The sequence below is a fragment of the Papio anubis genome, chromosome 3, assembly GCF_008728515.1.
Source record: "Papio anubis isolate 15944 chromosome 3, Panubis1.0, whole genome shotgun sequence".
NCBI lineage: Eukaryota > Metazoa > Chordata > Mammalia > Primates > Cercopithecidae > Papio > Papio anubis.
In genome coordinates this window covers 84,079,715-84,105,998 of record NC_044978.1, presented here as the reverse complement: position 1 = coordinate 84,105,998, position 26,284 = coordinate 84,079,715, and the positions used below count along the sequence as shown (strand labels likewise).

The window sequence follows — 26,284 nt, the reverse complement described above, 5'->3', positions numbered from 1 at the left end:
CCTCACATATTTTCTGTGTTTTCTAAATGAGGAGGAGAGACACAGATAATTGGGGAGATTAAAACAAGAAACTGCAAGTGTGGTTCAGCTCCTCTATAGTCACTCAAATCTGTAAAGAATAGGGGTCTTTTATGAGGTCAACTGGCTCTGGTGACAAATATTTTGAGGCCCCCAAGAAAGGGTAAACTAACAATATCTTTACAGAGGTCTGTATTCAGATCCATACCTCTTCCAGACCACAAATCCCAATTGTTTGTAGTAAATTACCCTCTTCTCTCATTGACACTGGCCTTCTCTTCTAGATCCTAAACTTCATGTAGTAAATATACATGGGTCAAGGCTCAAACTTCCTTCTTGGAGCACCTTATCCCTCTGTCTCCTCTACTGGGGTTCAGCAGAGATGAGGCAGTAGCGATCTAAGTTGGCCTTCTTTACATTGTTCTGACGGATTATCCCAAAGCATAAGCTTACGGGAAAACAGAAACAATTCAATTTTCCACTACTTAGGAAGCATCTAAGCTCACACACAAATCCAATGTTTATAGCTGATCATTTAATCCTGACCTATATCTGACTCTGACAATTTCTCAACCAGTTCCAAATTCAGAGAGGATTTATGGGGTCAGAGTAATGATCCTACACCTCTTCAAACTTCAACAGTCATGTCAAAAGTAATCTAGAAAGCTATGTATGTAGTTTTTAACACCTACCTAACAAGGCAGATGCTAAAGAAAAAAACCAAATTCATCAAACCCAAGTTTCCTTACATCTTCCTACATCCAAAGTCTATTTCCTAATAATATTAGGTGGAGTTATATGCCTTAATGCTGAATTTTCATAGTTGAGCCCACAGAATATTAGAACTGAAAATAACTTTATGGAAGACTGAATAGGTCACAAAGCTAGCTATTGACAGAGCTAAAACTGAAACTCTAGTCTTCACATTCCTGACTGTATTCTCTTTCCATTATAGGAGACTCCCTCCTAATGCTTTTTGGTGAGCTAATTCTCTGTGTGTCTTCATTCCTTTTTAACATTCAAAAGGGATGTTTTGTGGTAAAAATAAATAGTTTGATAACTATAAAGAATTAGAACTTTAAGGAAATTTAGAGAAAACCTATCAGCCCTTCTTTCATTTTATTGATGAGGCTGTGGAGGGTCATAGATAACTCAGCTAGACTGTAATACTTCTGGATCTTAGCTCATTGCACTTTCCTTCACAAAAGAAAAAAAAATGCCCATTCTAATCATTGCAAGCCAAAATTAATGTTGTATTTCTTTCTGATTGACAAGTTTCAGAGAAAATGGTAGATATTTAACCTCCTAAATAAAAGCATAAGCAGTAGATTTCTGTAAGTATCATGCAACTCTCTACAGAGACCATTTTATTGATTGATTTAAATTAGCTTCTTCCTAAAGCTTACCATCTACCTTTTTGGTGATATAATTGCCCACTCTAGCATAGACAACATTTAAAACACCAACCCAATTTCTTAGGTGGAAAACAATTCAATGACGAATGCTGATGAAAACCATTAGTTGTACAAAACCATACTAAGTTGTTTCAGTAACAAGACAGGGACTATTTAGTGAAGCATGTCTCAACAATAAATAACAACAATAAAGAGAAATTTACTGCTTTGTGCTATATTGGACATTCATCATACACCCCAGAGCATCGGAAATTAAAATGGAAAATACCTGTTAATGTGAAAGTAAAAAGATAGAAAATATTTAAACGAGGTCAAACTACATTTTGGTTATAATTTTTAAAAATAGGCTTATTTCTAATACATATATGTAAACTGAATAAGTGCTACATTTATTATACATTCATTTGGCATTTCTGCTGAATAATAATATGAACACTGAGACTCCTATGTAGTCGTAATGCTTTAGAAAGGATTTACTCCACAGACCATGATTTATTATTTTCACAGAAAATGCTGGGATATATGAAGTACTGACCTCCCTAAGAACTGAAACAATGTGTATGTTCCAGGCTTGAGGGCTCTGAAACGGTCTGAATGTTTGTCTCCCCACAAAATTTGTATGGCGAAATCCTAATCCCTAAGGTGATGACATTAGGAGGTGGGACCTTTGGGAGCTAATTAGATCATGAGGGCAAAGTCCTCATGAATGGGATGAATACCCTTTCTAAATGTCAATTTTATCATATAATATATATTTTAAAAATAGGATGTACCATTATTTTCTCAAAGTTATGATGATGAGTTAATTCATGTGCATCATTTGTGTGGTGCCTGGCACATAACTTTTCAATAAATAATAATAATCTAAACTAGCTCAGAAAGCTAGCTAGCCCCTTTTCCACCATGGGAGGATACAGTGAGACTGTGCCTTCCATGAACCTACAAATTGGAACTCACCAGACACCAATCTACCAATACTTTGATCTTGCACTTCCCAGCCTCAGGACATGAGAAATAAGAATCCGTTATTTATAATCTACACAATTTATGACATTTTTGTTACAGCAGCTCTAATAGACTAAGGCTCCATCTTTAGAAGAAAACACTGTAAGAACTCATGATTTACAGTGAGACTGACACAGAGGAACACGGGTCAATTTCTAAGAGATGAATCCCAGATGGGACCAATCATTAATGCTTCTTCTTTCCCTCTAAAGTATAAGCCACTCACCTAGACAGAAAGCTCCTTGTGAGCAAGGATAGCATAGAGCTAGCCATTGTGCAGCCAGCACAACCTGGACGAAGCTGTTTCTTTATATCTGCACCCTCTCTCCCTGCCCTCTGATCTCGTTTTTCTCTGATCAGCTTTCTGCTGACTCCCTTTTTCTACTTCTTCTATCTTCCGGCTCTTCCAAATTTTCTCTTAAAATAAACTCTGTAAAGCAAGGGGCTGTGTCTTTTTTTAATTTGTGTTTACCCATAGTGTTCAACACTAAAAAAGTTCTCAAATATTTGCTGAATTACTTATTGAATATATTCTCTTGACCTGCAAAGTAACATGCAATAGGCCCCTTGAACTGTGGTTAATGATATCTAAGACTTTGGTGTTAGGCAGAACTGGGCGTGAATCCTGGCCCTACGGCTTGTTTATTTATTTGTCTTTTTTGTTTACAATTTTATTTCTGATATTTATTGCAGTGCCTGACACATAGTTTTTCAATGTATTTAGTTAAGAAGTGAATAAATGATTTCACTTTGCACAATTAATAAACAATAGGAGTCATGTCTTCTAGCGCAGCTGTTTCTGGCACATTCCTCACTGCCACCTGAGATGTGTGATACTACACTTTTGGAATCTTTGTAGTATGTCCTAGAAATTCATTTCCAAGCCCCTAACAACCCATTCTCAAGACATTAGGACATCTGATGCTTCCACTCATCCCATGTATACAACCTGACTATGAACTACATTGGCCCTATGGCTTATTAAATGTGTGATCCAGCTAAGTTGCCTAACTTTCTATAGAGATATAGGGTGTCAATTTAGCTAAACTGAAACTGTGTTTCCAAGAATTCTTCCCCTGGTATGGTCTAGATTAATGTCAGTTAAGGGGAAACTTTTACAAGATTTGGAATGCAGAATCAAAGTGGTAGTCATTTTTATGCTGTAAACTTTGACTCAGGGCAAATACTGTTGCAGCCCATGAACACTGTTACTGACCTGCTGGTTCATCTTTTGGTGCAGGACAGCGGCCAGGTCTCTAAGTCATCAGGCTCCTACTTCAGCAAGACAAACCTGAGTTAGGTGCAAGTGCAGCTATGTAGTGAAGGATGCCTGCTTCTACTGCAGATTACCTGCATCAATGAGGTTTGAGGCAGACAGATATTGATTCCAGTCTGTCCCCGTGGTCTCCAGTATGTCCTCAAAGTCAAGTCTGTCCTTGCTAATCCCCACTTTATGTCCATACTTCCTATCTTACTGCCTTCTCTGCTGACAGCAGGCCCAACATCAAAAACAAAAGCAAGAGTCTTAAATGGACTGTTTTACTGGCTCCTATAAATGGGTAAGGTCTAACCCCTGTAATAAGTCCATGAGTCCCTATCACTCTGATTCTCCTTCTCTGATCTAATCTAAATGATACCCTTTCCAAATGTCAATTTTATCATGTAATATATATTTTTAAAATAGTACATACCATTATTTTCTCAAATTTATGATAATGAGTTAATTCATGTGTATCATTTGTGTGGTGCCTGGCACATAACTTTTCAATAAATAATAATTTATTACATTAAAACTTATTTTATTAAAAAAATAAAAACTGTCTCCTGGGGTCAATCAATTCATCTGATGTATGTATACATAATAGGAACTGCCCATATATTCATCATTCATTAAGAGTTTACCTCATCATTTCTATTTTGTTATCCAAAGTGCATAATGGGAAGATTGTTTATTTGATTTATAACCTGTTCACTATTCAAAGAAAACCTGGATTTAGCTTTCCTATGTATGTTGTATGAGTATTTGCTTTGTTTTGTGTGTGTGTGTGTTTGAGGGGTACAGAGCTAAAATTAAACAATATCTAAAGAACTATATGTTCCAATGAAAATTAGTATAAATTCCATACCCAAAATTCTCTAAGAATAATCTCCTGCAAATGCTACCATATTGAATATTTTCTGCTACTTGCAGCATTCCAGTTGGACTGATATGATATCTATCAATCCAAACATTTAATAAAAATAGTATAAGAGGAGTAGAAGCAACAAGGATAATTAATATCTTGATGCTCCCAACAGGATAAAGTTTTTAAATAAGGGATGTACCTTCCTAAAGAAACACAATGCTTTAGACAACTAGATGGGCCTAAAATAAAGAGAGTATATTTTGGCTAAGCTGTATCTTTTGTGAACTCAGTACACAAATACAGCATGATAATAGCTGATGAATACTGTTTGTGGGATATAAAAAGTATAAAAGACTTGTAGTCTCCAGAGACCACAATCATGTCTTCTCTTGTCCTTTGCTGCAAGATGGTAGGCACAATATGAATATTTATTTACAATGTTAATAAGAATTCGAGGAATAAACATGAACATCCATGCATAAGATTTATAAAGCTGCCTAAATGGCCCTTTTGTTATAATGCTGGAAAATGGTTGGCATATTTAATCCACCTTTATAAAACTGCTATTTTTAAGACATATTCAAGTGTCTGTCTATTTCCACCTAGGACTTAGATTAGTTGTCTTTAGAATTACCATGGAGTTTTGATTGTATTATTATTTAAGAGATTATAGTCTTGAAGTCATACTTAATTGAAATATGTACTCTACCCTTAGTTTGATAGAACCTTCAAATATTTTCATTTATAAAATTGATCATGTTACAAAAGTCAAACGTGAAAATACATCAAGAATGACATAATAGAATTTAATAGAAAAAGGGATTTAATATTTTATTTATTCTTTTTTCCAAGAATTCCACAAACTTATAAATACTGCCTAACTTTCATAAATATTTTATACTTTCAGATGTCACATTTTAAGATAAAACCCCAATGAAACCTATTATTTTGTTACCAATTTAGTAGAATTATTAGCCGTGACCTACATGGTAAAAAAATTACATTTGGACACAGAGAAACTCTGGTGCATACCTGTTTCATCTCCTCTGAGGCTATATATTCTCCTTAATATGATGCATTCTGTCTTATCGTGATCCATTATATTGATCCCCCATATAAGGTAAAGTCCCAAGTTCTTTACCTTATTGAGTACTTGTCTATTTGTCTATTGTTTGATGACCATATTTGTTTACTGGTTACCAGAAGCATGAAAATATCTTCAAGTGCTCAAAATCTCAGTCTCACTGGTAACTAATAGGTTCCAAAACATGAAATCAGAAGGCACAGAATTTAGAAAGGTGAAGAATGTATAATCAAAGATTGTGTCTTTCCCAACAAGACACAAAATTAGCGTTCCCTGCCTAACATCATCTTCCCCTCTCCAACTTTTCTCAATTAGCAGACTTAAGCTTGTCTGTCAGAGTAGAAAAATGAGGCCACAGCCATCCATTTTTTTCTGTTTTCTTTATTTATCTTTCTAGCATCTCCCTGAGCATTCTGTCCTCCAGTATATTTGGGGGGGCAGTTTAACACTTACGCTCCAGTTTTAGGTCAAACTTGGTAACTTCTTTCCATCAAGTCTCCTCAAGATAGCTTCTATTCTGAGAATTGCCTTCCTCATTATATAGACTTCTTTCAAAGCCAATCAGAAATTTCATGTGTAAAAATTAAACTAAGGAAATGCTTCAACACTTCAAAAGAAATACTTGGTTAACACTTGTTCTAAAAATAACAAAAGAGATCCAATTTGGATAGTCACTTCTTTATAAAGTTTGTTGGTTTGCTATCTGTCCAGCAGATATGCATGGCTGTAAATGGTCAGAATTTTATGAGTGTCTTTTGAATCAGCCTGTTCTTTAATCACTCGCAAATGTGCTAAGAGGCTGGTGTCATTCTACAGGTAGCCAGTGACATAAAGTCATGGATTTAAAGAAAGAATACAAACATCTTGCTTGTACTTCATTACTAGTCTTTCTCTGATTCTAAAAAGAGACTATTAAAAAAGTTTATTCTCACAAATGCCTTGGGACATGAAAACATTTGAAAGAACTTCAAATCTCATAGTATGATGAACATGTACTAAAAGCTCACAACAGAAGAAAATGAGTTTGTTATCAACTTCTTTTGTTTTCAACCTCTTACTGAAAGTATGGCCTAGATAGTTTCCTAAATAATGCACAACTGAAAGTCTTCTTTAGCCTGAACTCTTAGATAATTTAGGAGACACAAATGGGACAAGGAATAAGAAAGAGGTTTGATGATTCTGACTGGCTATATGTTTTGTGCAATACCATTGCATATTTACAATAAGTAACCACTAGCTACGTCAGCCTGATAGCCGCTTATCGTACTGCTTCACAAAGGTTCCACTGCTCCACAAAGGTTTGGTACGTATTGGGAAAAAAAAATGGATATTATTTAGAAAGTTACAGATAGCACAGTAAGATTTTATAGGGCATAAATACAGAAACTTTTTTTTTTTTTTTTTTTTTTTTTTTTTTTTTTTTTTTTTTTTTTTTTTTTTTTTTTTTTTTTTCCTTTTTTTTTTTTTTTTTTTTTTTTTTTTTTTTTGAGATGGAGTCTTGCTCTGTCACCCAGGCTGGAGTTCAGTGGCATGTTCTCAGCTGACTGCAACCTCCACCTCCCGGGTTCAAGTGATTCTCCTGCCTCAGCCTCCCTAGCAGCTGGGACTACAGGTGCATGCCACCATGCCTAGCTATTTTTTGTATTTTTAGTAGAGACAGGTTTCACCATGTTGGCCAGGCTTGTCTCGAACTCCTGACCTTGTGATCCACCTGCCTCAGCCTCCCAAAGTGTTGGGATTACAAGCGTGAGTCACGGTGCCCAGCTCAGAAACCATTTTTTTAAACTATTATTCCTTCAAAACACTCTCTATATCTTTACTTTCATAGAATCTAAGGTCTGTTTATCCAAACCTCTAAATCTAATCTTTTCTGTAACATCATTTGCAATTAGTCTGGTGTCTATTTAACACTTTTAGAGAAAAAGTTGTCTGCAATGATCCTATCCATTCATCTTATGACAACAATTAATAAATCGTTTTTTAACACAATCACTTTATTTATTTATTTATTCATTAATTCATTCATTTATTTTTGAGACGGAATCTTACTCTGTTCCCCAGGCTGGAATATAGCAGTGCAATCTCGGCTCACTGAGACCTCTACCTCCCGAGTTCAAGCGATCCTCCCACCTCAGCCTCCTAAGTAGCTGGGAGTACAGGCACATGCCACCATGCCCGACTAATTTTTGTATTTTTAGTAGAGACAGTGTTTCAACATGTTGGTCAGGCTGATCTCGAACTCCTAACGTCAGGTGATCCAACCGCCTCAGCCTCCCAAAGTGCTAGGATTACAGGCATGAGCCACTGTGTCCGGCCTAATAAATCCTTCTTCAGAAAACTTACATGTGGGCATCTTATGGATGGTGTGAAGATGAGGATAGAATTTTGCTTCCTAGAAGTATATTTTCTCTATGTTATTATATGTAAGCAAAAATACACTCACCATTTTTCTTCCCTTTGGAACTATGCAAGCACTATAAGCCCCAACATTTAGTTAACTGAAGATAAGTAACATGTTCTCAACTCAGTATACCTCAGATTAAATATGGCCACTTCTTCTTACTGCCCTTCATACTAACTTCTACTCACCGATTGTCTTAGTCTGTTTGTGTTTCTATGACAAAATACTTGAGACTGGTCAGTATTTTCTACAGTTCTCGAAGCTGGAAAGTCCAAAATTATGGTGTTGGCATTTGGTGTCTGGTGAGGTCCTTCTTGCCATGTCCTCACCTAAGGCAAAAGAGCAAAAAGGGAGGGTAGCAGTTCCCTGGGACCTCTTTTATAAAGGCACTCATCCCATCCCTAAGGGCTCCACCACGGCAAGGAAGTTTCAACATACAAATCTTGGGAGATGCTCTCAGACCATAGCATCTGCCTCATCACCTTTCCCTTTCCCTTCCTCATCAATATTCACTTCCACCTCTTCAGAAAATCTCTCTTGTTTACTAATGACACTAGGCAGGTTACTTAACCACTCCAATCATCGGTCTTTTCAGTTACAAAATGGGGATAATGCTACTTAACTCAGAATTGAAGATTAAAACTCAGTGACCAGTCTATACCACTCAATAAATGGTGGTTATTACATAAATCCAGCACATAAAATATGCAATGTATTTTAAATCCAATCATATTTTTAAAAATGTCTCTCATAGGCCACTAGCTACCATTTTGGAGTTAAGATTACTATTAGAGGAAGAGCTAGAAAACTGAGAAAGAGTTGACTCATTACTAATTTATCTTAAAGAGAAAATCAGTATCTGTGTGTTTGAAACAATATCTCTAAATGATAAAAATTAGGAAAATATCAATTTTATCCATTTGTAAACGCTTTAAGGGGATGATTCTTAGAAGAAATCAGAATGATTGATACCATGGTCTGTTTCTACCCATATTTCTGACATCAAATGCATAGTTTTTTCTTTTCCCCATACCAACAATTAATTCTCTAACTCTCCAGACACCAACTGGGTATCCAATGATTCCATTTAATTTTAACACTAACTAACCAGAGTTAATACAGACCCTACGCAGTCCTACAAGACTACCCTCACCTCAGATACCAATGCAAGTCCTGAGCCTCCTATAGTTCTGTCCAATTGACTATAAATCAAGAGTTTCCATGACCCCCTCCTCAGGTTCAATAATTTACTAGAACAACTCTAACCCAGAAGCTCTCTAAATGCCATTGTTTAGGAGTTTCATGGAAATACCCCTATGACTGACTAAGTTATTAGCCATTTGTGATTAATTCAATCTCCAGTCTCTCGCTTCTTTCCAGAGGTCAGGGGCTGGGCTCAAAATTCCAACCCTTTAACCATATGATTGTTTCCTCTGACAACCAGCCCCAATCCTGAAGCTATCTAGGGACTCACCACAGGTTGTCTCATTAGCATAAACTCAGGTATGTGACAGGAGCTTATTATGAATAACCAAAGAAACTACTCTTACTCCCATCACTAGGGAAATTCCAAGACTTTCAGAAGTTCTATGCCAGAAACGAAGGATAAAACCAAAATATATATTTCTTAATATATCAAAATATCACAGTTGAATCAAGTTCCACACGCTATTCTAATCTTCTTTGACAAGGTGAAAAATTAGATAAAATTAATGATGAACACACCTTTAATTCTTATCACAGAACATACTTATCCACAAAAGGTAAAATCTACCTATCAAACAACAATTATGGGGATAGAAACTGCACTAGAAACTACATCCAGAGGGTGGTTGATACTTAACCAGGAGACACGTAACCATGTTCTATACATTCTAGTCATGTAGGAGTTAGAATTGGTTCCAGTGCAATTTTACGATTTTATCCATGTGTCTTGCATGTGCATTTTTGGAATCATATCTGATTGCATATTCCCTTCTGCACACTCGCACCTTATACATTAGAATGAAGAATTTGGTAAAAAGCAAGGATGCATTTTATTTATACCGAGGGGTCTCAAGTTAAAAATATATGATAGCTTTCCAAATTGAAAGAAAAAAAACCAACAATGCTTGTTTTTCCAATCATCAAAACTTCAGGCTACATGTATTTCAAGAGCACCATAAGTGCAATTGAAGGTATGAAATATCAAATTCCTTTATGTGTTTTCCCCACAGTGGCATTAATAAGTAAATCAAAAGTCAAAATTTCCATTCCTAAAACTAAAGGAATCTTCTTGTCTGCCAAGGTTTTACTTTGTAATTATCTATTCACAAACAGATCTGCTGTCGCTAAGATGGCAAGTTATTCCTATGGGTCAGAATTATTCTTGCCTTCCAAGATGCTGGTTTTGAGGGCGCAGTGCAAATACAGAACTGCATTAGCAAAGCTCTTGATCTTATAGAAGGGACTTCATACAAAAGAAAATCAAATACTCATTATTGTCAAATCTGCAAGAAATATGTTCACCAAAACAAACAGCAAAAAGATAATACATAATTAACATTAAATTAGAAACATTAACCCAAAAACTCTTCCCCATGTTCCACATTCATATAGAAAAAAATCTTCATTGCTCCTGTGAGTGAAAGTAAATAGGAGGACAGTCATGGACTCAAAATAAACAGAAGCATTCATGAATGAAACAAAATGTGTTAAAAAGCTGAGTAATATGCCAACAGCAAAGAATACGTAAATGTGTAGAATTATCAATCATTCAAGCTGTTCAAAAATGGAAAGTTCTACCTAAAGTAGTGCATATCTATCACTACATGAGCTCAAGTAGTTCTCCTAATGGATGTGGGAAAGGGAATCCCTACACTTGAAAATTTGATGAGGCGATTAAAAGGCCCTTCTGATACTGAAGAGGTGATCCTACTAGAACCTAAATTACTACTCCAAACCTAACCACTGCTTTTTCAAATCATGAATGGATGTATTTTGCGGCTTATTCTAATCGTGTGCTAAATAAATTCCATAGGTCATTTCTAAAAATAGCTTGAAAGCATATTTTTTGTTAAGCCATTTAAAAATCATTTTAAAATGGAAAAATAGTACTTCTTTAAAATCCTGTAGAGTATAAGAAAAGATATATAACCTTTGTAGAGAGGGAGGCCAGCTCTTATTAGCTACATGACCTTGGGAAGGAAGCTTAACCTCTCTGTGTCTCAGTTTCGTCATCTGAAAAACAAGAATCACAATTCTGTGGATTTGTTGGAAGGCTACACGGATGAATAACGCCAAACTCCCAGTGCTCAGTGGCCGCCCAATAAGTGGCATCCACTCTTTTACTGCTGTCCTCATAAAGAGAAAATAAAACAAAATCCTATGACGTTAATTTGTTTTCATGTTGAGCAAGCACTAAATACCTTAAAAAGAATTATAACTCTGAATTTGTGACAAGTCTTTTTCTCCTGAAGTATTCTTTTTTCAGATTTACTTTTTAGTTGAGAAATAAATGTTATATACATTTATCATGCGTGATATGATACCTTGAAATATGTATATTTCATATTTCATTTTGGAAAGGCCAAATTGAACTAATAAATATATACATCACATCACATACTTATTTGTGGTGAGAACACTTAAAATTTATCCCCTTAGCAATTTTCAAGAATATAACACATTTGTATTAATTATAGTCATCATGTTGTACAATAGATCTCTTGAATTTACTCCTGAAATTTTGTTTCCTTTTGCCAATATCTCCCCAACCCCACTCCCTGCCCCCAGCCTGGTAACTACCATCCAACTCTTTATTGCTATGAATTCAATGTTTTTAGATTTCACATATAACTGAGACCATACAGTATTTGTCTCCCTGTGCCTTGCTTATTTCACTTAACATAGTGTCCTCTAGGTTTATCCACTTGTTGCAAATAAAATTTAAAATTTTGACAAAAATTTTCTTTTTTAAGGCTATTAGTCATCTATTAGATGAATTTTGACAAAATTTGGACAAAAATTTTCTTAAGACTGAATACTATTCCATTGTGTAAATATACCACATTATCTTAATTCATTCATCTATTGATGAACACTTAGGGTTGCTTCCATATATTGGCTATTGTGAACAATGCTGCAGTGAACATGGGAGCGCAGATATCTCTTCCACATACTGATTTTATTTCCTTTGGATATATACCCAGTAGTAGGATTATTGGATCATATGGTAATTCTATTTTATTTTATTGTTTTTACTTGTGTGAATATATAGGGGTACGTTAGAAGTTTGTTACATGGATAAAATGCATAGTGATCAAGTCAGGGTATTTAAGGTGTGCATCACCCAAGTACAGTATATTGTTGTTAAGTATTGTCATCCTACTGTGCCATCAAACACTACATTTATTCCTTCTCTTACTATATGTTTGTACACTTTAACTCACTTCTCCTCATCCTTACACCTGCCACTTTACATATCTCCCAGTCTCTGTTATCTGTCTTTCCACTCTCTACATCCATGTGATCAGATATTTTAGGTACCACAAAAATATGAGAAATGCATTGTTTGTCTTTTTGTGCCTGGCTTATATCACTTAACATAATAATCTCCAGTTCCATCCATGTTGCCTCAAATGACATGATTTTATTTATTCTTTTTATGGCTGAAAAGTATACCATTTCATATATATATATACACACACCACATTTTCTGTATCCTTTCATCCACTAATGGACATTTAGGTTGATTTCATCTCTTTGCTATTGTGAATAGTGCTGCAAGAAACATTCAGTGCAGGTATCTCTTTCATGTACTGACTTCTTTTTCTTTAGGTAGATACTCAATAGTGGAATTGCTGGATTGCCCAGTAGTTCTATTTTTAGTTTTGGGGAAAAAATACTGTTTTTCATTGTGACTGTACTAATTTACATTCTTACAGTGTATAAGAGTTACCTTTTCTTTGCAACTTTGTGAACATGTGTTATATTTTGACTTTTACATGATAGCCATTCTGATTGGTATAAGATAATATCTCATTGTGGATTTGATTTGCATTTCTCTGATGATTTGTGATGTTCAGCATGTTTTCATAAGCCTATTGACTATTTGTGTGTCTTATTTTAAGAAATCTGTATTCATGATTTCTGCCTTTTTAATGCGAGTATTTGTTTTAAATCCTATTGAGTTGTTTGAGCTCCTTCTACATTCTGGGTATTAGTCACCTATCAGATGAATAGTTTGGAAATATTCTCTCCCATTCAACAGGTTGGCTCTTCACTCTGCTGATTGTTTTCCTTTGCGAGGCAGAGGACTTTAATGTCCATTTGTCTATTTTTGGTGGTGTTATCTGTGCTTTTGAGGACTTAGTCTTAAATTTTTGCCTAGACCAATGTACATGAGTGTTTTCCCTAGGTTATCTTCTAGTATTTTTATAGTTTGGGGTCTTATGTGTAAGTATTTAATCCATTTTGATTTGTACTTTTGTATACAGTGAGAGACAGGTGTTCAGTTTCATCTTTTGGCATGTAAATATTACATTTTCCCAACACAATTTATTGAAGAGGGTGCTTTTCCCCAACATAAGTTCTTGTTGGCTTTGTGAAAGATCAATTGGCTGTAAATATGTGGGTTTATTTCTGGGTTTTATATTCTGTTCCATTGGTCTATATGTCTATTTTTATACCCGTAGCATATTATTTTTGGTTACTATAGTCTTGCAACATATTTTGAAGTCAGGTAATTTGATACCTTCAACTTCATTCTTATTGCTTAGGATTGCTTTGACTATGTGTGCTTTATTGTGGTTTCATAAGAATTCTAGAATTGTTTTTTCAATGTTGTGAAGAATAACATTGCAGTTTGATTGGAATAGCTTTGAATCTATAGATTGCTTTTGGCAATATGGTTATTTTAACAATATTGATTCCTCAGATCCACAAACATAAGATGTTTTCCCATTTGTTGATGTATATTTCAACTTCTTCTAATAGTGATTTTTGTAGTTGTTTTTGTAGAAAGCTTTCACTTCCTTGGTTGAAGTTATACTATTTTATTTTTTGTAGCTATCTTAAATGCAATTGCTTTCTTGATATCTTTCTTAACTAGATCACCACTTGTGCACAGAAATTCTACTGCTTTTTATACATTGATTTTGTATCTTGCAAGCTCTCTAAACTCATTTATTAAATATGAAAGTTTTTTGGTGGAATCTTTAGATTTTTCTAGATATATGATTATATTATCAGCAAAGAAGGACAATTTGACTTTCTCTTTTTGCATTTTGATACCTTTTATTTCTTTTCCTTAACTGATTGCTCAGGCTAGAACTTCCAGTACTATGTCGAATAGGAGTGGTAAAAGTGGGCATCCTTATCTTGTTCCAATTCTAAGAGAAAAGGCTTTCACCATTTTCCCATTCAGTATAATGTTAGTGGAAGAGGTGTAGTATGTGGCCCTTTTTATTTTGAGTAATGTTCCTTCCAGTTTGTTGAGAGGTTTTACATGAAACGGTGTTAAATTTTATCAAATGCCCTGCCTCTGTTGAGATGATCATGCAGTACTTGTTTCATTCTGTTGTATCACAATTTTTGATTTGCATCTGTGGAACCATCCTTGCATCCCTGGTATAAATTCCACTTAACCATGGCATATTATCTTTTTTATATGCTGTTGGATTTTGTTTGCTAGCATTTTGATGAAGACTTTTGCATCTAGATTCATTAGGAATATTGGTCGGTAGTGGGCTTTTTTTGTTTTTTGGGATTTTTGTTTTTTTCTGTGTGTCTTCATCTGGCTTTGGTATCAGATAATGCTGGTCTCATAGAATGAGTTATAAAGAATTCCTTCATCTTCCATATTTTTGGAATAATTTCAGGATTGGTATTAGTTACTCTGTGTAAATTTGCTAGAATTTAGCTGTGACTTCATCTGGTCCTGGGCTTTTCTTTGTTGGGAGACTTTTTATTACTGATTCAATATCGCTACTCATTATTGGTCTGTTCAGGTTTTCTATTTCTTTCTAATTCAGTCTTAGTAGATTCTGTGTTTCCAGGAATTTATCTATTTCCTCTAGGTTTTCCAGTTTGTTAGCATATAATTGTTCATAATTATGTTTTTTTAAATTTCTATAGTATTGGTTGTAATGTCTCCTTTTTCTTCTCTGATTTAATTTTTTGGGTCTCCTCTTTTCTTGGTTAGTCTAGGTAGTTGTTTATCAATTTTGTTTATCTTTTTAAAGAACCAACTTTTTTTTTAAAGCAAAACAAGTTTATTTGGCTTAAAGTTTGCTTTTAAGTTTTCTTTTATTATTATTATTATTATTATTATACTTTAAGTTCTAGGGTACATGTGCATAACGTGCAGGTTTGTTACATATGTATACTTGTGCCATGTTGGTGTGCTGCACCCATCAACTCATCAGCACCCATCAACTCATCATTTACATCAGGTACAACTCCCAGTGCAATCCCTCCCCACTCCCCCCTCCCCCCTCCCCATGATAGGCCCCGGTGTGTGATGTTCCCCTTCCCGAGTCCAAGTGATCTCATTGAAGAACCAACTTTTTATTTTGTTGATCCTTTGTATTTTTTTTAGTGTATTTCATTTAGGACTCCTCTGATTTTTATTATTTCTTCTGCTAATTTGGAGTTTGATTTGTTCTTGATTTTCTAGTATCTTGAATTGCATTGTTAGATTGTTAATTTGTAGTCTTTTTTAATGTAAGCCTTTACTGCTATAAATTTCCCTCTTAGCACTGTTTTTGCTGTATTCCATGGGTTTTGATATGTTGTGTTTCCACTTTCATTTGTTGCAAGAAACTTTATTTCCATCTTAATTTCTTCATTGACCCAAGTTCACTTAGGAGCATGTTAGCTAATTTCCATGTATTTGTTTAATTTCCAAAGTTCCTCTTGGTATGGATTTCTAGTTTTATTCCACTGTAGTCTGAAAAAATACTTGATATAATTTACATTTTTGTATGTGTGGAGACTTGTTTTATAGTCTTATATATGATCTATCCTGAAAAATGGTCCATGTGCTGATGTGGAGAATGTATTTCTATAGTTGTTGGATAGAATATTTGTTATATGTTAGATCCATTTGCTTTGAAGTTCAATTTAAATCCAGTGTTTCTTAATTTCCTGTTTCAATGATCTGTCTAGTGCTGACAGAGGGGTGCTGAAGTCTCCTACTATTGTATTACAATCTAACTCTTTTTAAATCTAGTAATATTTGCCTTATGAATCTGGTTGTTCAGGGTGGGGTGCATATATATTTAGGATTATACCCTCTTGCTGAATTGATCCCTTTATTATATAATGATCTTCTTTATCTTTTATTGTTCTTGACTTAAAGTATGTTTTATCTGGTGTAACTATAGCTACTCCTGCTCACTTCCATTTACAAGAAATACCTTTTCCCGTCCGTTTACTTGCCAAATACATATGCCTTTACTGGTGAATTTTTTGCAAACAGCATAAAATTGGAATTTTTTGTCCGTTCAGCCATTCTATATCTTAAGTGGATCATTTATGTTCAAGGTTATAATTGGCATATGAGGCTTTGTTCATGTCATACTGTTAATGGTTTTCTGGTTCTTTTATATATTCTTTGTTCCTTTCTTTTTCTCTTATTGTTATTGTCATTTGATGGAATTCTGCAGAGGTACCATTTGAGTGCTTTCTCTTCCTCCTCTATGTAATTGCTTTACTACTGAGTTTTACACTTCTGTGGGTTTTCATCTCTTTGGTAAATTTCTCATTCATATACTGATTTTTTTCCCTGGTTGTTTTTTGTATTGTTTTTCAGAATTCTTTTGTATCTCACTAGCTTCTTTAAAATCAATCATTTGTATTCTTTGTCTTGATTTCCAAAACTACTTTTTGATTAAGATCTATTGCTAAGTAATTATTTTCCTTTGGGGACATCATATTTTCTTGCTTTTTCATGTTTTCTGTGTCCTTAACATTGATTTCTGCACATCTAGTGTAACTGTTACTTTTTCCTATTTTTCAATATCCTTTTATAGGGGAGGACTTTATTTCTAAAGATGTAGTATGGTGTTGATTGGCTAGGATACTCAGGTTTTGCTTTTGGTGCATTCAGTAGTCTCTATATGATTTCTTTAGCTGGAAACAGCATTATTGATATACGTGATTTCCTTGGTGGGTTAGGTATGGTTATTATTGGAGGCTGTGGTGAAGTTGTGCTGAGAACTAGGATGCTGGGTAATTCAGTCTTCAGCCCTGACTGGTGGCAGCAATAGGCTGAGCATGCCTATCTTTGTGCCCCAGGGCAGCATAAGCTGGAACCTATGCTGGTGGTTACTGGCAAGCTGATTCTTGGACCCCTAGTAGCTTGCTCAGATACTGGAAATGGCAGCAGTGGATGGGGTGGGTAGGTGGGTTCTTATGCCCGGGAGGCTGGCATGGCATGGGCAATGACAGTTGCAGTGGTGAGAAAATTCTCTAGGTCCCAAGTGGTATGTGTTGACACTGGTGGTGGCTGTGATGGACTGGGTGGGCCAGTCTCCAAGACCACAGTTAGCACTTGCAGGTAAGTGCCAGCTGAGATGTTAGCAGCCAGGAGGTTAGGCCCAAACTCAGGATCTCAGCAGGAGTGCTCAGGTGCCTGTCATGGTGAATTGATTTGAAGATCTATGTGCTCCGTCTTTGAAGGGGAGCAAAGCTGGGCCAAGTGGTCTTGTGCTTAAGCTCTCCAACTGTGAGAACAGCTACCAGCTGCAGCTGGTGAAGACATGGCAACCCTCAGGTCCCAGGCAGAGAGCTTGGGTGAGGGGCCATAGCAGCTGTGCTGATGTCTTATCTTTGGAGAGTGTGAAGCCATCCTTAATGCCCACAGACTGGGCTGGCAAGTAGGGTATGCACATTCCTTTCACACCCCAGACCTAGCAGAGATTGTCCCCCATGCCTTGGTGGCTGCAGTTGGCACATGTAGATTGCACCCCACCTTGGCTGCAAGAGCGCCCACCCAGCTTGTGACCAAGTTCTAGCAGCAGCTTGCACCTCACTTGCATCTCCATCTCAGATCCCAGCATCACTTGCTTCCTAAAATTGGCCACTGCAGCTCATGCCTCACTTGCTTCTTAGCCCTGGCTGACTGCAGGAGTGCGCTCAGCTTGCTCCACTGTCCTAGCAGTGGCAGCCCAAGTTTCCATAATTCCTCAGTCCTGGTACCACTGAGCTCCAGGACAGCATGCAGTTTGCTAGGTTTGGAAATGGAATCTTAACTGTAGCAGCTTGGGTCTCAGAAAGGGTATGGGACCAGTGTGAGCCCCCTCCCTGAAGCAGTTCTGTCCCATCATCTTCCAGAAGCTCCGTATGTTAGTCTCAGGATTTGGGTGGGTCAAGGGGTTCTCCTATGGCCAGAATTGCCGGATTCCATGGTAGGGATGTAGGCCACTGAAAATCTCTCTCTCACCAATTCCCCAGGTTGCAAAGTCACTTCTGGCTCCCAGCCAATTCCAGCCAGGCAGGCTGCCACTTTTCCTTCCTCTTTCCTGCTTTTCATGTTTCCTGTCCTTTCCCTGTTGCATTCCAGCATTCTCTCTTGGATAGTATACTCAAATTATGACTGTCTGTGCATTATTCTGGTTCTTCTAAGTGGAGGAGGCAGGCATGAAATCCTTCTAGTCAGCCATTTTAAACCTCCTCCCCTATTTTTAAACTTTGAGGAACCTCCATACTGTTTTCCATAATGGCTATACTAATTTACATTCCCACCAACAATGTACAAAGTTTCCTATCTCTCCATATCTTCACCAACAACTATCTTTTGTTTTTTTTTTGGTAATAGCCATTCTAGCAGATGTGAGGTGATAGCTTATTGTGGTTTTAATTTGCATTTCCCTGATGATTAGTGATACTGAATATTTTTCATATACCTTTTGGCCATCTGTATGTCTTCTCTTGAGAAGTGTCTAGTCAGGTCCTCTACTTATTAATTAGGTAATTTGTTTTTATGCAATGTTTTTATGCTTTTTGATTTGAGTTCCTTACATATTCTGGATATTAATCCCTTATAAAATGTATTACTTGCAAATATGTTCTCCTATTTCATTTTCTCTTCCCTCTGTTGTTTCCTTAGCTATGCAGAAGCTTTTTAGTTTGGTATAATCCCATTTGTCTATTATTGCTTTCCTTGCCTATGCTTTTGGGTCATATTTAAGAAATCATTACCCAGGCCAATGTCACAGAGTTTTCCCCTATATGTTCTGCTAGTATTATTACATGTTCAAATCTTACATCTAAATCTTTAATCCATTTTGAGTTGATTTTTGTATATAGTGAGATAAGGGACGATTTTTATTCTGCGTGTAGCTATACAGTTTTATCAACACTATCTACTGAAGAGACTGTCCTTTTCCCACTGCGTTTTCTTGGCATCTTTGTCAAAAATCAAATGGCCATATATATGTGGATTTATTTCTGGGCTCTCTACTCTGTTCCATTGGTTCACGTGTCTGTTTTTATGCCAGTACCATGCTGTTTCGATTACTATACTATTTTGAAGGCAAGTAGTACAATGCCTCCAGCTTTGTTCTTTTTGCTGCCAAAGTGTTTTTCATTAAAAATTTTCCTTGCAAGTGGAAAACATGATATAGGAAGAGAAAACACTTCTACAGCCAGAATGTTAGACAGTGTTACTTATTCTTGAAATTAATTCTTTTGAGCCATGTTCCTCAGAAAATGATCTGTGGTCTTAACATGAACACAGGAATAGCCTCATGGTAAAGAAGTCTGCTATGAATGATTGTTTTAGAGCTCTTGAAACTTCCAGGTTCCTGGAGACAAGGGCTTATCATAAAATAGCTCATTTCAAGGTTGAAAATAAGAGAAATATTTAGTAGTAATATATTGTAATCTCATAGTCTGTTTCTTACCTGTCAGATGCACAAGTAGAATGACCATCCAGAGTATCTTTTAGTTGAATGTTAATCTTCCTCTAAAAAAGAAAATAGAGTGACTATCTTTTCCCATCATACACACGTGAGTATTGCATATAATCAAAGTGCTTTTCCACTCTCTGGAAAACACAGTACCCATGTAAAGAATATCAACACTGGAAACAAAACAGTTGGACTTACAATATTGTAAACTCTCTAAAACCAGAAGCATTCAGCAGGAGCTGGAGTTTCAAGTGCTAAAATGGAAATATAAAATCTTCCTGAGACAGAAGGATAAATTTCCAGATTTCTTCAAATCTCAGCTTGAAATTTTTAATTATTATGTTTAGATTTTCTCAAAGCCATTCTGTGAATTATGATTATTTGATAACTGAAGGTTGACGTCCTTGCTTAGGTACACAGCAGCCCCACCTTTATTTTTTTTTAACAAATCTCCTTTCTTTCTTCTAGTCCCAACTCCTCAAGACACTGACTACTACTTACTCAAACCAGGGGCTGATAAAACTAGTTAACTTTCCCCTCAATACCCAGCATGCTGTAAGCAATTGGATAAAATCTAATTACCTGCCTTATAGGTGAAACTTTTAAATCTATTTATGTACTTCCTCCCAGTGTATCAGGCAGTGGATCCATAGAAGGTTAAAGAAATACTAGGTAACACTAATAAAACTTAAGAAGAAAGCGTTCTTTGCTTTCATTGAGCTGAGAGGAAACTAGACATCTTCTAGTCCCACCCCTCCATGCTAGTAATAAGGAAACTAAGTTGCACAACACCACACAGCTTGTTAAAGGCAGAGCTGAAACAAGAACCTGACGTCCAACCCCAAGTTCAGTTTTCACTAACACATGCACCTTGACTTCGCTTGAATTTCCTCCTTTTGATTGATAAAGAGTGAAAGTACTGGTGGCCTAATTTTACAAGAAACCACTGGAAATTCTTGAGAAAACTGGTTTACTGGTCCACAATTGACAGATTTAATTTAGGGAGGAGAAGAAAAGATGCTTCAAAGGCACGGCAATTACTGGACTAACACATGGCTGTGCACATTCATGGGGACATAGGAGTGCAGGAGATCAGTAAGGGAGAAAGTACAGGAATAAAATAATAAACAGCCTCTGCTAAACCATGGGAAAAACCCATATTTACAGAGTGGGAGGAGGGTGAATAACATTAATTGCCACTCTGGGCTTCTTCCCTAAAGTACTCTAGGACTGGTTTTTCAAGTGTAAAGAAAGAGACTAGACAAGCTAAAACCGCCTGCGGCATATTTTCTTGTTATATAGATATAAACACACACGTGATTTGTGCCTTGGCCTCACACCCTGTTCACTGCAGACTAGTTCCTGTTCCCTGGTCTCTATTCAAAGAATACAGACCATGCAGGATGTCAGTAGAAGAGGAAACTCTGTACACTGTTGGTGGGAATGTAAATTAGTATAGCCATTATGGAAAACAGTATGGAGTTCCTCAAAGTTAAAAGTACAAGTTTACCTACATAACAAACCTGCACATGTACCCCTGAACTTAAAATAAATGTTAAAAAAAAAAAAATAGGCCATGTGAGGTTGCTCACACCTGTAATCCCAGTATTTTGGAGGCCGAGGCAGGTGGATCACCTGAGGTCATGAGTTTGAGACCAGCCTGGGGCAACATGGCAAAACCTCGTCTCTACTAAAAATACAAAAATTAACTAGGTGTGGTGGTAGGTGCCTATAATCCCAGGTAGTCAGAAGGCTGGGGCAGGAGAATCACTTGAACCCAGGGGACAGAGTTTGCAGTGAGTCAAGATCCCGCCACTGCACTCCAGCCTGGGCAAAAGAGCGAAACTCCATCTCAAAAAAAAAAAAAAAAAAAAAAAATTAAAAATTGAAAATATGTACCCATTTGTGAAGTTTTAAAAATCAAATATATATTTTAAAAGAGTTTAAATATTGTTTTCAGGTTTTTTAAAGCTTTATTCTGATTAATTCACACTGAATAGAAAACGAATAAGCTTCCAAGAGAAGAGGCCCCCTTAAATTCATTTTTTTCATCAAGAAGAATAACTGTGCTTCTGTCCAATTGCCCTGAATAATATCTGATATTAATCTGAAATATTTTCTCAGCTGTGAATTTGGATAGGTAGACATAATCCATTAAAATTATCATATGTACAGATAAAGTTATGATATTGGAAAATCAATGAACCTAGTCATTCTCCTGCCTTCCCTAAACAACTTATCTGAGTTAAAATCATTCTTTCCACCCCCTTAAACTCAGTACATGTAAAATATGTAACACTTTTTTTTGTTCTGCTGGACAATGATTACATTTACATAGGGAATAGTATGTAATAAGATGAGGAAACTTAAGTCCAAGAAAAGGTCAATAATATAATATTATGGAACTTGTTCTATAGAATAAATTAGGTCAACTTATTAAATTATAAATTAAATGGAAGACACAACCCACTAAGAAATTAACATGTAGGAAAGTGTTATAAATCCTAGAATATTAGAAATAAGTTTTCTCAAAAATCAAAATTTTATATCATGAATTTGGGAGTTCTGCATCCTTATAAACATACCCTGTGTCCCAAGCCTCTCCCTCACTAGTATTTACAGAACAAGTTGTGTGTACCTTTCACATAAGAGCCTCTCAAGTATTTGAAAATGGTGACTGGATGCTCCAGTTAGTTCACTCTTTTGCAGGCCAATGCCTCATTCGTTTAACTATTCCTCACGCAGATCTCCTTACCCTCCTGGTTTCTCCCCACTGAATTCCTGAGATGTCTATGTCTTTTTCTAAACTCATGCTCTGCAGAAGTAAAAATGATACTTTAAATGAAGTTCAACCAAAACTAAGGAAAAAAACTATAGCCCGCTTCATTTTTGTATTACATCTTTATTGATGCTAATTTTCTATTGTGTTTTTTCAAATCCAAGTCCTATTCTTAACTGATTGCTGATGTTCTCTATTAATAACCTCAAGACCTTCTCACAGGTGCTACAGCTAAGCCAATGGCCCAGCCCTATGCTTACACATTGATTTTGTTTGTTTTGTTTGTTTGTTTTTACATGATGTTAGTTCCCTTCAACTCATTGTCAGAGTGGCTTAGATATGGCGAAAGAAAAGCCCATAGAACCAAACCCTACGCAAAATTCACTGAAGAAAATATAATACAGTTTTCAAGCACTTAAACTTTAATGTTCATCCTTCAAGAAGCTTTCAGAAAGTTTATATGATTATTTAAATATCAAAGGGATATTTACAAAATGACTCTTTTGTCTTCACAGAAAATGTCTAAAATCATCATGGGATATCACTAAAAAAGTTTCAAAACAAAGTCATGATCTCTAGAAATGTGTCCTTGATGGGTTGGTCTTCATTTGATGCGCGGTGAGTAACTGTTGTTTTTATCACGCCAAAAATTCACGATCCATGGGTACCTTTTTCTACTTTTCATCAGGAGGCAAAATTCATACTGCATTTTACATGTAGAAAGGAGTTTGGCCAGATGAATAGAATGGAAGTTTTTCTAAGCAGCACCAAGCTTTCATGATCTCAGACAGCATCTCAAATGGTTTGAATGACTAGGCAGAACCAGCCTGTGAAATCGTGAGGGAACAGCGTTGCTTAACCAACAATCCAAGTAGACAGAGAGGCCAAAAGTAAAGTATGGTAAGAAAAAGGGGAAGAGCAATTTCAGGTGAGAAAAATGATAGCTGCAAAATGATAAAGTTACAGAGTGAAGAGATTTAGGAAGAGATGGTAGTAGAAAGAATAGATGATGATTTACAAAAGGGGTGGGGTAAATCATAGAAAATTGCTAGAGAAGAATAGAATAATAAAGGTTATAGTACCTAAGAATGTCTGTTTCCTAGGTGAAGAGTATGTACTATTGACTTAATATGAAATTAAGAAATATTTTACTTTCAGAAATTGAGGCTAAGTGAGCCAAGGAAAAGGTCATCCATCAAGAACAAAGCAGGATTTCTCAACCGTGGCAGGACATTAGGATCATCTGTAGAACTTTAAAAGATTGTTTAATTTTTTTCATTTGGTTTCCTTTATAGTTGATTTTGTTTAACTTTGCCAGTGAAATTAAAAAAAAAAAAAAAAAAAAAGCTTTTTTTTTTTTTTAGTTAAAAGCTTAACTCAGAGTCATTACTAGACCTGTGGAAAGTCACTGCTAGTTTTAGCAAATTTTTCTGGAGGGTTTGAACTTCAAGACGTCTTTTTTTTTTGGCAACCTCCTTATAATTTTCATTTTGAAATTTTTATGTCATTGCACAGCAAAATGTTGCTTCAGTATTTCTATCCTGAATCAACACTAATTACCAATTCAAATGCTCTCCCTCATTGAGAAAGACATACTAATTTCAAGATCTACATGGCTAAACAGTGTTTCAAGTTCAAGTTTCCCACCACTATCAACAGACTGTAGAAAATAGAAAAATACTGAAAGAAAATTAATGGTTTCCAGGAAAAGCATGACATTCAGAAAAAAAATAAGATGCTTTGCATGCAAATATTCTTGCTAAAAAATATAATTTTTCAGAAAAATTATACCTTTGCCACCACATATCTGATGATGTAGAATTCATAGTAAGCATTAAAAAGACACTAAAATGTAAATATCAAGGATTTCCATTTGCAGTCCTAAGGTACAGGTAAAATTGTTTCTAGAATACTCCCATTCTCAAAAGAAAGGACCCAAACAGCCAGATATTTTCTTATATCAAACATTTTTAAATTTTTTCTTTTTATACTTGTGAAACATACCCTTCATGCATAAAACTGAAGAAATTCCTGATTAGTTGATTCTGAATGTTAACCTATAGATTAAAATAAATACATTTCAGCATTGTAGTACAGTGAGAAGGGGAACAGGTGTAGAGTTTGAATACAAAAATAGAACACAAAATTCAGCCTAATGAATAAATGTGAAACAGGTCATTGTTTTCTGAATCACTAAATTTTGTCATCATTCACAAGCTAAACAGGCCATCCTTTACTTGATACTATGTAGATTGTGTATCCCCAGTGACTTTTAAATAAAGAGCAAGTTAGATTCATTTGGTTGAGCATCTTCTTGTCCTCACTGAGCATGAACTCCCTCTGCTCATGGGCACCTCATTATCATACAGCTCAACTTTTGTTCCTGTTTCTCTTTTTGCCCTGATTATTTTCCTACTTCACTAAACCTAACTATCTTTCTTTCAAGTATCACGTCTTCCATGCAGCTCTTCCAAACTGCCAAACTCTCTTTTCCTCTCTCTTGATCTTATTAGAATCACAAAGCCACACCCAATGGGAAAGGAAAGTGGAAAAGCAGCTCTACTGGTGGGTTAGATATGTTTGTTGTTTTATGTTCATCCTGGCAATCACACCTGATGACAACACGAACATTGTCTGGTGCCTGATAGCTAGTCTCTTGCAGAGAAAATAAAGAGAACTATTGCCTATGTGCTGACTATCTACAGATACTTCCCACATGTCATAAGTAATGCACACAAGACCTGTTGGCTAGGGGCCATCCCTTAGAGGATGTCTTTATGTTGTATCTTACTAAGGCCCCCATTACAAATCAGAAGGAGCATCAAGATGTCTCAATCTCCTGCAGAAAAGAAAGGGTCAACATACCCTAAAATCATTGTCATTGGCAAACTTTCTCAAAATTCAATTAGTCACCATAAGATCATACCACATCACAAACCGGTTATGTGAGAATGCATATTATGGCATAGGCATGTCCAGACAGCATGATACTTAGAATCAGACTTTCCCAGGCACCCTACAGAGATTTGTTTTTCTATGTCAAGAATGAATAAAACACATCTGCTTTAAAATTCTTCCAGACTAAAATACTATTAGTGTAGCATCTATCAAATCTGAGAAAAATAACAGATACCAGATAGTTGATAGACATATTAACCATTTATGCTCTAGGAATCTATTTATTCATGTTCCTAACTCTTACATTCTAGAAAGCAGTATACTCAGTCCTTATAGTCTCTAACATTAAATTTACATTTTATTGTTTGGTCCTCAACTTCTCAAAACACACTCCCAAGAAATCACTTTTGAAGTCGACTACCACAATTGCTGTAAATTAGTAAGCTGGTTTACTCACTGCTCCAACAGCAACTGTGAGGTAAGTTTGGAGCTGAATAAAAGAAACTATCATAACACTCATTTTTGCAGACCTTTTTTCTTCGATCCTGATTTTCTGTTTACATTTAGCTCAGTTGTTTAAAGTTACTTGTAATTATAAGTTTCCTTATTGCCTATGATAGTCATTATATACGTAAATTTAATAAATACTCAGCACTACTATGTT

General features: G+C 35.8%; 1 long non-coding RNA gene across 2 annotated transcripts in view; it reads left to right on the top strand.

Annotated features, from left to right (window-relative positions):
- LOC103884536 overlaps positions 1 to 26,284 on the top strand; it is a 107,862-nt gene that overhangs the window by 63,245 nt on the left and 18,333 nt on the right. For both annotated transcript variants that reach the window (XR_002522142.2, XR_002522143.2), the window contains exon 3: positions 23,238 to 23,340. This is a non-coding gene — a long non-coding RNA (uncharacterized LOC103884536). The remainder of the gene's footprint in view (positions 1 to 23,237; positions 23,341 to 26,284) is intronic.